The sequence below is a fragment of the Cetorhinus maximus genome, unplaced genomic scaffold (assembly GCF_964194155.1).
Source record: "Cetorhinus maximus unplaced genomic scaffold, sCetMax3.hap1.1 HAP1_SCAFFOLD_1502, whole genome shotgun sequence".
Lineage (NCBI taxonomy): Eukaryota > Metazoa > Chordata > Chondrichthyes > Lamniformes > Cetorhinidae > Cetorhinus > Cetorhinus maximus.
In genome coordinates, this window is record NW_027597443.1 from 59,215 (window position 1) to 70,895 (window position 11,681).

Sequence of the window (11,681 nt, forward strand, 5' to 3'; positions counted from 1 at the left end):
GTGACGGGAGATGGATTCTGGGGGTGATCGAGTTGCTAAACGGACACTATCCATTCAATTTAAGGGTGTTGTTTTGGAAACAAGTATTTCTAAAGTGCCCTTTTATCAGAGATTTATTGTTAATTCCATTCTTGGTATTTGGTGTCACTAACAAGATATTGTTAATCCCCAGTTGTGTGTTGGTCAGGTGTTGGTGGACCTTCTTCCTGAACCACTGAAGTCACTGTGGTGAAGGTGCTCCCACAATGGTACGATAAAAATAAAATACTGCGGATGCTGGAAATCTGAAAGAAAAACAGAAAATGCTGGAAGAACTCAGCGGGTCTAGCAGCATCTATAGAGAGACAAACAGAGTTGACGCTTCAAGTCCATATGACCTTCCTTCAGAACTCAAGAAAAGTGAAATGTGATGAAATTTATACTGTTTAAGTGGTTTGGGGGGTGGTGGGCGGTGGGGGGAGTGGTGGTGTGTGGCGATGGTGGGCCAGATGGAGCTGGATGGATCACTGACTGATGATGATGATATAAGTCCAATTCAACAGCAAGCTGCATTTATATAGCATGCTAAATATAATAAAATGGTCCAAAGTATATTGGAATATTTAACACTGAAGCACATCAGGAGATATCACGGCAGATGATCAACAGCTTGGTCAAAGAGGTAGGTTTTAAGGAGAGTCTTAAAGGATGAGGAAGAGGCAGAGAGGTCTAAAGAGCGAATTCTAGAGCTTATGGCCTGGGGAGCTGAAGGCACGGCCACCAATGGTGGGTCAATTGAAATCAGAGATGCTCAATAGACCAGAATTGGATGAGCCCAGACACCTGGGAGGGATGTAGATTTGAGGGTATTCTAGAGATAGTGAGGGGCCGAGGTCACTGAGGGATTTGAAAACAAGGTTGAGAATTTGAACATTGATATGTTGCTTAACCAGGAGCCTATGTAGCTCAGTGAGAACAAGGGCATTGGATGAATGAGCCTTACTGCAAGCAAGGACACCAGAAGCAGAATTTTGAATGACCCCATCTTTATATGGACAGCTTGGAATTGTCCAGTTTAGAGGGAAAAAAATGAATGGATGAGTTTCAGAACAGATGAACTGAGGCAGGCGTGAAGTTAGGCAAAGTTACTGAGATGGAAAAAGGCAGAATTAGCGATAAGTATTCAGAAGCTCAACTTGGGATGAAATATAACACCAAGATTGTGAACAGCCTGGATCAGCCTCAAAGTTGTCAGAGAGATGGATGGCATTGATGTTTAGGAAGTGAAGACAATGACTTCAATCTTCCCAAAATTTAAATGGAGGAAACTTTTGTTCACCCAGTACTGGATGTCAGACAAGTCAAGATGGTGTGTGACTTGGAGGGGAATTTGGAGGTGATGGTATTCACATTCACCTGTTACCCTGGTCCTTCTAAGTGGTGGAGAATGAGGGTTTGGGAGACTTTGGTAGAATTGCAGATGCATAAAACCCCATCTTTCACCCCCTGCCTCTCCGATCTCCCTCTCTATTCCTCCTAATAGGTGCTGGTGCTTGGATAGTCCCTGACCAGTTGTAAGGTTCCCTTCCCTGAAGGACATTAGTGACCCAGTTGGGTTTTTATGACAGTCCAGGAGTTTTCATGGTCACTTTTTCCTGGTATCGCCCCCACAAATTCCCAGATTCATTCAGCTCAATTTCACAACCTGTTTTTGTGTTATTGTGCGTTCTCTCTCATTTACTTTTGTCTTAAACTATTTCCCAAGGATTTTCAATCGGGAAACCCAACATTTCATCAGATCTGACCATGTTGCACAATTTGTCATAACCTGAATTTCATCGGATTTTAAGCATGAAAAATAAAAATGCGTTTCACAGTGGGGAGAAACCGTTCACGTGTTCTGCGTATGGGCGAGGTTTCAGCCGATCATCCGACCTGTCAAAACACAAGCACAGTCACACTGGAGAGAATCCATGGAAATGTGGGGACTGTAGGAAAGGATTCAATTATCCATCCCAGCTGGAAACTCATCAGCGCGCACACACTGGGGAGAGGCCATTCACCTGCTCCAGGTGCGGATAGGGATTCACTCAGTTATCCCACCTGCTGACACACCAGCTAGTTCACACTGGGGAGAGGCCATTTACCTGCTCTGAGTGTGGGAAGGGTTTCATTCAGTCATCCCACTTGCTGAGACACCAGCGAATTCACACTGAGGAGAGGCCGTTCAGCTGTGGGAAGGGACTCATCTGGTCATCCCAATTGATGAGACGCCAGTGAGTTCACAAATAACAAACAGCATTTTGCTGTTAAACACATCCAGGACTGAACCATGTTCATTGGGGTCTGTTTCTGCTGTTGTTAATAAACTCCAGCCCAGTTACAGGGGCTAAAGTTCTGGATAAGGTCAAGTAAAATATCTTTGCGTTAAATACAGCATGTCGAGTCTTGTCAATGTCTCTAACACAAGTTAGTTCCTTTTGAAGGGCTCTCTCTCATCTGCCTCCTCCATCCTCACCTCTAACTAGTGTGAGGAGCTCATGGAGCTTCTTTGTGACTAAGATTGGGACAATCTGATCTGCTGCTTCCCTCCCTCCCACTCGCCCACTGGGACAAACTGTCTCTATAACGTTCCTCCTTGTCCAAGCCGTGAACTCATATCTTTCTTTAGTTTCGATCCCATCCCCCATCCTGCTTTCTCATTGCTCATCTTGTCCATGAGACCCATCTCCTGCTCCATTGACCCTATTCCCACAAAGCTGCTGATCCCCCAACTTCCCCATGTTGACTGATATTGTTCACGGTTCTCTCTCTTCTGGTACTATCCCTCTCTCCTTCAAATCATCACCCTTTCCTCAAAAAACAATTACTTGGCTCTACTGTCCTGGCAAAGTATTGACCCATCTTCAATCCCCAATTCCTCTACAAACTCCTTGAACATGTTCACACCTCCCAAACCCATGTCTGTCTTTCCAAGAACTCCCTGTCTGAATCCCTCCAATGAGGTTTCTGCCCTGCCACTGTACTGAAACAGCTCTGATCAAAGCCACTAATGACATCCTATGTGACTGTGACAAAGGTAAACTATCTTTTCTCATTCTTCTCGATCTGTCTGCAGCCTATGACAATGTTGACCACATCATTCTGCTCCAACACCTCTCCACTGTCGTCCAGCTGGGTGGGGCTGCTCTCTTCTGGTTCCATGCTTCTCTATCTAATCATAGCCAGGGATTCACTTGAAATGTCTTCCTTTCCCACTCCCAAAGTTAGCTCTGGTGTCCCCAAAGGATCCAGCCTTGGCCTCTTCTTATTTCTCATCAACATGCTCCCCACAGCGACATCATCTGAAAACACAGTGTCAGTTATCACATGTACGCTGACAGTGCCCAGCTCTACCTCACCACCACCTCTCTCCACTTCTCCACTATGGTTAAATTATCAGACCGTTTGTCTGATATCCAGTGATGGATGTGCAGAAATCTCCTTCAATTCAATATTGGGAAGATTGAAGCCATTGTTTTCATTCCCTAGCTACCAGCTCCATTCTTTATCCTATTTCTATCAAGTCATCTCTCAGCCTTCTCTTTTCTAGAGAAAAGGGCTTAAGGCTGTTCAGCCTTTCCTGGTGATTATAACCTATCCGTTCCTGTAACATTTGTGATTGAACTTTTATTTTCCTGTTCATTGAGACGTCCAACAGCAGTATAAACAGTTCCCAATGTCCGAGGGATTGCAGTTTGGTCTATCTGTATTTACCAATTCATCCTCTCAATGTGTCCATTGCCTTAACCACTTGACCACAAGGACTCGGTGTCTGTCTGTTTAAATGTTGCTCAGTGACAATTTCCATCATCTTCCACTTTGAAACTTTTGGGCACTTAGAAGCTGAAATGTCTCCACTCAAAAAATAAAACAGAAATAAACCTTCTCTTGCATCTTTTAAAACTGCTCTTCATTGTTCCTGTGCCATTTAATATAAAGCCATAAATGTAACGTGGATATTTGGATTGCAAAATGGGGAACAACCACATTGACACACACACAGGAACACACAAAGACATATACACCGAGAATGACAGAGGACATGGGTTTGTCTGTAAGGAGAGACAAACACCCAGAAAGCAAGCATAACTCCAACCTAGCTCCGTTTTTGTTCCATTTCAGGCTGCAACTTTTCTGAATGCTTGCAGACGAATGGAAGTTGGAGAAAACTGGAGGTTTTTGCGTGGTTTTTATTCAATTTAACCAACAATTAACTCTGCAGGCACACAGTAAAATTAAGGAATGATAAGATGAGTAGTTGGCAGAATCCCAGTCTACCTGTGGAGACCCCAGTGCATTCATAACCTGTCACCTTATCCACTCCATCGTGAACACAGGACCTGCACTGACGTCACTGCTGTTTGTATAAAATCATAGACGGCTACATCAGATGGACATTCAGCATGTCGTTCACATGCTGACTCTCTGGAAGAGCGATTCAACCACTGTAATTCCACACCCCGCCTTTTCCCCACAGCAACTCATATTTATGTTGTCTCTCCTCGTTTTTCCTATCAAAAAAAAGGCACATTGCCCTGGATTTAATGTGAGTTTGTCCCAATGAAGCTGCTGCGGTTCCCCAAACAGAGATCACCAGGATGTTTCGTAGTGCTGGGATTCAAACCCAAGTTTCCATAGAAACTCTGAGTTGTACTCCAGCACCTTAGGTTGTTCGACCACACAAACACATTGATAAAGTTTGTTAATCATGTCATTCACTGGTATTGCCACTGAACGAGAGCAAAGTCAAATGAGTAGGCAAAATACTACGGATGCTGTAAATCTGAAACATTAACAAAATATACTGGAAAAACTCAGCAGCTCTGAGAGCATCTGTGGAGAGAAAGACAGAGTTAACGCTTCGAGTCCGTGTGGCTCTGAAGAAGAATCATATGGAATTGAAACGTTAACTCTGTCTTTCTCCCAACAGATGCTGTCGGACCTGCTGAGTTTTTCCAGCATTTTTTGTTTTTGTTTCAAAGGAGTGGGAGGGGGTCATTCAGAACTTCAAACCTTCTCCGTCAGTTAATCAGATCATCCTGCACTTTGTAACAAACAGAAATCATATCCACTCAAAAACACAATGAACTGCAGTGAAGGGTCGGCACCATTTAAACTGTCATTCAACTGGTCTGGTTCCAAATCTCCTGCTGGAAATGACAAGAAAATTTCTCACTGAATTCACTCCGGGTCTTGACTTCAGAAGGACAGGACACAAGGTAACAAAGTACATTTCGATAGAATGGGTTAGAAAATGGCAGAATGACTGGGAAAGAGCATCCGTGGTGTTGGGGAACATAAAATGACAGAAAGTTCCAGCAAAGAAAGAGGCCATTCGGCCTGGCGTGCTGCTTTCAAAGAGCAGTTGTGATTGGTTGATCAGAAGTGATATTTGTACCACTTTAAACAGCCAGCAGTAAAATCAGTTCCATTACCCCCTACTTTGAGCCTTGCAACAACATCTCTGTAGTCAGTCATGTCTCAGGCCTTCCAGTCTGAGAGGTGATGCTGTAGTGGTATTGACACTGGAGTCGGGGTCAAATCACACCATGGAATTTGAATTTGCATTCAATAAAAATCTGGATTTAGAAGTCTGATGAGGACCAAGAAACAATTGTCGATTGTTGTAAAAACCCATCCGGTTCACTAATGTCCTTAAGGGGGAGGAAATCTATCTACATGTGACTCCACAGCAATGTCCTCCGAGGTGGCCTAGCAAGACACCCAGTTGTATCAAACTGCTACAAAGTCTCAAAAAAGGAATGAAGTTGGATGGACTACCCAGCATCGACCTAGGCACTGGAAACGACAATGGCAAACTCAGCCCTGTCGACTCTGCAAAGTCCTCCTTACTAACATCTGAGGGCGAGTGTCAAAAGAGCTGCCTCCACAGACTAGTCAAGCAACAGTCATCCTCACAGATAATGTCCCAGACACCACCATCACCAGCAGAGGTGGCAGCACAGTGACGTACAGTCGGGAGGGAGTTGCCTTTGGAGTCCTCAACATCGTTTGTGGGTCTCTTGGCATCAGGTCAAACATGGGCAAGGAAACCTCCCGCTGATTACCACGTACTGCCATCCCTCCCTGATGAATCAGTGCTCCTCAATGTTGAACAACACTTGGAGGAAGCACTGAGGGCGCAAGGGCGCTGAATGTACTCCGGGTGGGGGACTTCAATCACCAAGAGTGGTTCGGTAGCACCACTACTGACCAAGCTGGCCGAGTCCTAAAGGATATAGCTACTAGACTGTGTCTGCAGCAGGTGGTGAGGGAACAAACAAGAGGGAAAAACATACATGACCTTATCCTCACCAACCTGCCTGCCGCAGATGCATCTGTCCATGACAGGATCAGTAGAAGTGACCACCGCACAGTCACTGTGGAGACTAAGTACCTCCTTCACATTAAGCATACCCCCCAGCATGTTGTGTAGCACTACTACCGTGTTAAATGGGATCAACTTCAAGAAGCTCTAGCAACTCAGGACTAGGCATCCATGAGGTGCTGTGGGCCATCAGCAGCATCAGAATTGTACTCAACCACAATCTGTAACTTCATGCCCGGCATATCCTTCACCCTATCATTACCATCAAGCCAGGGGATCCACCCTGCTTCAATGAAGAGTACAGGAGGAGGAGCAGCACCAGGCCTACCTAAATAAATGAGGTGTCAACTTGGTGAAGCGACAACACAGGATTACTTGTGTGTCAAACGGCATAAGAAGCAAGTGATAGACAGAGCTAAACGATCCCACAACAAACAGATCAGATCTAAGCTCTGCAATCCTGCAACATACAGTCATGAATGATGGTGAACAATTAAACAGCTCACAAGGCTCCACAAATATCACCATCCTCAACGATGGGGGTACCCAGCACACCAGTGCAAAAGATAAGGCTGAAGCGTTTGCTACAACCTTCAGCCAGAAATGTCGAGTAGATGTCCCATCTCAGCCTCCTCCGCAGATCCCCAGCATCACAGATGACAGTCTTCAGCCAATTCAATTCTCTCCACATGATGTCAAGAAACGGCTGAAGGCACTGGATAGTACAAAGACTATGGGTGCTGACAATAGTCCAGCAATGGTACTGAAGGCTTGTGCTCCAGAACTTGCTGCACTCCTAGCCAAGCTGTTCCAATACAACACTAGTATCTATCTGGCTATGTGGAAAATTGCCCAGCTATGTCCAGTACACAAAAAGCAGGGCACATCTAATCTGGCCAATTTCTACCCCATCAGTCTACTCTCGATGATCCGTAAAGTAATGGAAGGAGTCATTAACAGTGCTTTCAAGCAGCATTTGCTCAGCTCTAACCTGCTCACTGATGCCCAGTTTGGGTTCCGCCAGGGCCACTTAGCTCCTGACCTCATTACAGCCGTGGTTAAAATCTGGACAAAAGAGCTGAACTCCAGAGGTGAGGTGAGAGTGGCTGTCCTTGACATCAAGGTGACATTTGAGCAAGTGTGGCATCAAGAAGCCCTAGCACAACTAGAGTCAATGGGAATCAGGGGGAAAACTCTCCGCTGGATGGAGTCAGACCTAGCACAAAGGATGAAGGTAGTGGTTGTCGGATGTCAGTCACCTCAGCTCCAGGACATCACTGCAGGAGTTCCTCAGTGTAGTGTCCTTGGCCCAACCATCATCCGTTGCTTCAGTAATGACCTTCCTTCCATGATAAGGTCAGATATGGGGATGTTTGGGATGTTGCACATTGTTCAGCACCATTCGTAACTCCTCAGATATTGAAGCAGTGCATGTCCAAATGCTGCAAGACCTGGACAATATCCAGGCTTGGGCTGACAAGTAGCAAGTGCCGGGAAATGACCATCTCTAACAAGAGAGAATCTAACTAGTGCCCCTGACATTCAATGGCATTACCATCACTGAATCCCCCACTATCAGCATCGTGGGGGGTTACCATTGATTACCATTCAAAAACTGAACTGGACTAGCTATATAAATACTGTGGCTACAAGAGCAGGTCAGAGGCTAGTAATCCTGCAATGAGTAGCTCAGCTCCTGACTCCCCAAAGACTATCCACCATCTACTAGGCACAAGTCAGGATTGTGATGGAATACTCCCCACTTGCCTGGATGAGAGCAGCTCCCACAACACTCAAGAAGCTTGACACCATCCAAGACGGAGCAGCCCACTTGATTGTCCCCACATCCACAAACATTCACTCCCTTCACCACTGATGCACCATAGCAGCAGTGTGTGTACCATCTACAAGAGGCACTGCAGGAATTCACCAAGGCTCCTTTGACAGTGCCTTCCAAACCCACGACCACTACCATCTAAAAGCACAAGGACAGCGGTGAAGGTTCACGACAACAAAAACAGAAAATGCTGGAAAAACTGAGCAGGTTGAGCAGCATCTGTGGAGAGAGAAACAAAGTTAACATTTCGAGTCCGTATGACCCTTCCTCAGAGCTGAAGAAAGGTCATATGGACTTGAAACATTAAGTCTGCTGAACTTCATCATCGATGTCTGCTCTTGTTGACAGTAGCCTCTCAAGGTTTGGAGAGTGGTCCAAGGCCTCGTTCTGGATTTTGATAACTGGGTTAGTGGAGGGCCTTTGTCTTGCTGATGTTCAGTGTATGGCCCATGCTCTCAGTGAAGGTGCTGTTGATGGCTTGGAGCTTGGCCTCAGGGTGTGCACAGACGCAGGCATTGTCTAAATCCTGCAGCTCAATGACAGAGGATGGGACAACCCTGGATCTGGCCTGAAGTTGGCGGAGGTTGAACAGGTTCCTGCTTGTTCTGCAGTTTAGCTCCACTCCACCGAGAAACTTGCTGAGGGTGAGATGGAGCATTGCAGCAAGGAAGAGTGAGAAGAGTTTCAGTGCGCTGAACCAGCCTTGCTTGACCCCCATGCAAACGTGGATTGGGTCTGTGGTTTACAATTGGTTTTGTGTCATCCACAAACTTTGAAATTGCCCTCTGCACACCAAGATGTAGATCATTTATATGTATCAGGAAAAGCAAGGGTCTCAATAGCGACCCCTGGGGAACTCCCCGACAAACCTTCTTCCACCCCAAAATATACTCATTAACCATTACTCTCAGTTTCTTACCCTCAGCCAATTTTGTATCGACGTTCTACTGTCTCTTTTATTCCATGAAAGAAAACAAAGTCTCTGTTAAGAAGACCTCGCATGAAGCATAGAAGGGAACTGACCATCCATCTCTAGCTCTAATTCCCAAACAGAAAATGCTGCCAAGAATCAGCAAGTCAGGCTGAGTCTGTGGCCGCTCTCACCATTTGAAACCGTCACAATGCCCCGACGGCAGCTCCGGACCAATAGGAAGAGGGGGCGAGACTGGAGGACCGAGCAGGAGCAGCTGGTCCTCCAGCCAATCGGAATGAATGAGGGGTGGGGCCGGGCTGGGAGTGAGGCATGCGCAGTGTGAGTAATGGCAATGGAGAGACTCTTCTTTCTCGGAGCAACAATCGGTAAGTGAAGGAACTAGCCGTAGGGAGGGAGCGATGGACCTGGCAGATGGGCGAGGCAACTTCGTAACCACTTTGTGTGATCTGCAAACCTCCCAAAAGAACTTCCCGGTTCCCCGTTTGCACCGAGAGGGGTCTCAACTCCCATCGATCGGACCGGGTTAACGGCCGCCATCTTTATTGGGGGCCGTGGGCAGCTGAGCGCATGCGCGGCCGCCATCTTTGTAGGGGGCAATGTTTTGAATGACTAGGAGGAGCTTGTTCCCCATTGTTCAGAATGGAGACAACTTGTCCATCAAGTTGCAATACCCTTTGCGTCCCAATGTCTGATTGATAAGGCACAGTAGGAAAGAAAAGGAAGCAAATCCTGCACTCTGGATCCCACTACCTCATGGGATGTCTCTGCCCCATGTGTCCAAAGATCTGTGGGTCTGTTCAGTCACACACCCATGGCGGAAACTCACAACTCTGAGGAGACGTCATTCTCAGATCGAGGGACTGATGATGACCACAATGGGGGCCAATGTTCAGCAGGATGCATGTCCAGCCATCCTGGGCCAGGAAACAGGGGGAGTATCCCACAGTATCTTTCATATTCAGGAATTATTTTCCCTGCGCTATCATCCATTTCTCTTCCAATTCTAAGCTTATATTGACCGTCAGACTCACCATTTTTATTCCCTGTAATTCATTCTGCACACCTATTTCTCTCTCCATTGATACTGCCAGGCCTGCTGTGTACTGAGTACTGGATATCAGACATTTCAGGACAGTGTGTGACCTGGAGGGGAACTTGGAGGCGATGGTCTTCACATACATGGTGCGAAGGGAATTAAGGGATATGGGGAGGGTGCAGCTAAGGTAGAAGATCAGCCGTGATCCGAATGAATGGCAGGGCAGGCTCGAAGGGCTGAATGGCCTATTCCTGCTCCTATTTCTTAAATTCATTCAACCTCAGTCTGGATCCCCAGGAGCTGCTGAGTTACCCTGAGTTACCTGGTCCTTCGAGATGGTGGAGGTTGAGAATTTGTGAAATTCTGTCAAAGTCCTGGATACATTGTAGATATATAAAAACTCTCTCCTTCAACCCCAAACTTTTTCACCTCTCTTTCTCTCTCTCTATCTCCCTCTCTATTTCTCTCTCTTGTTCTCTCCTCATTGAAGGCCAGAGTCTTGTGTAGACCCAGACTGGGTGGCAGGTTCCCTTCCCTGATGGACGTTAGTAAACCAGTTGGGTTTTTATGACAATCCAGCAGTTTTCATGGTCACTTTTTCCCTCGTGCCGGCCCCACAAATGACCAGATTGATTCAGCTCAATTTCACAGCCTGCCTTTGTGTTTTTGTGGGTTCTCTCTGACTCTCTTTTTTCTGTTTTAAATCAATTTCACAGGGTATTAGAAGGGGAAGACTTGCAGTTGGGAAATTGAAATCAAACATCATATCAGGATCTGACGACATTGGTTGGTTCATCGAGACCTGAATATCATCCGCTTTTAAACATGGAAGCAAAATCCACCGTTCATGTTGGGGAGAAACCGTGGAAATGTGGGGACTGTGGGAAGAGATTCAATTATCCATCCAAGCTGGAAATACATAAGCGTATTCATACTGGGGAAAGGCCGTTCACCTGTTCCAAGTGTGGGAAGGGCTTTACTCGGTCAGCTAACCTGCTGACACACCAGCGAGTTCACTCTGGGGAGAGACCATTCATCTGCTCCCAGTGTGGGAAAGGATTCATTTGGTCATTCAACCTGCTGACACACAAGCGAGTTCACTCCGGGGAGAGGCCGTTCATCTGCTCCAAGTGTGGGAAGGGATTCACTGATTCATCCCACCTGTTGAAACACCAGCTGGTTCACACTGATGAGAGGCCTTTTTCATGTCCAGACTGTGGGAAGTGCTATAAAAGTTCAAGGGAGCTGGTGTACCATCAACTTGTTCACACTGACGAGAGACCGTTCAGGTGCTCTCACTGTGGACTGGGTTCAGGCGATCATCTGATTTCACTATACACCAGCGTATTCACACTGGGGAGAGGCCATTCGCCTGCTCCGAGTGTAGGAAGGGATTCACTTGTTCCTCCCACCTTAAGAGACATCAGCGAGTTCATCAGTATGAGCAGGAGTTGGATCCTGCTGTTATTGCAGCTGTAAATCACATCCAGTGCTGAAACATGTTCATTCTGACAGTTGGAGTTAA

General features: G+C 46.4%; 1 pseudogene; it reads left to right on the forward strand.

The window, feature by feature from the left end:
* The first annotated feature begins 1,830 nt into the window (after positions 1–1,830).
* LOC144676322 (uncharacterized) lies at positions 1,831–11,406 on the forward strand (annotated as a pseudogene).
* The last annotated feature ends 275 nt before the right edge of the window (positions 11,407–11,681 follow it).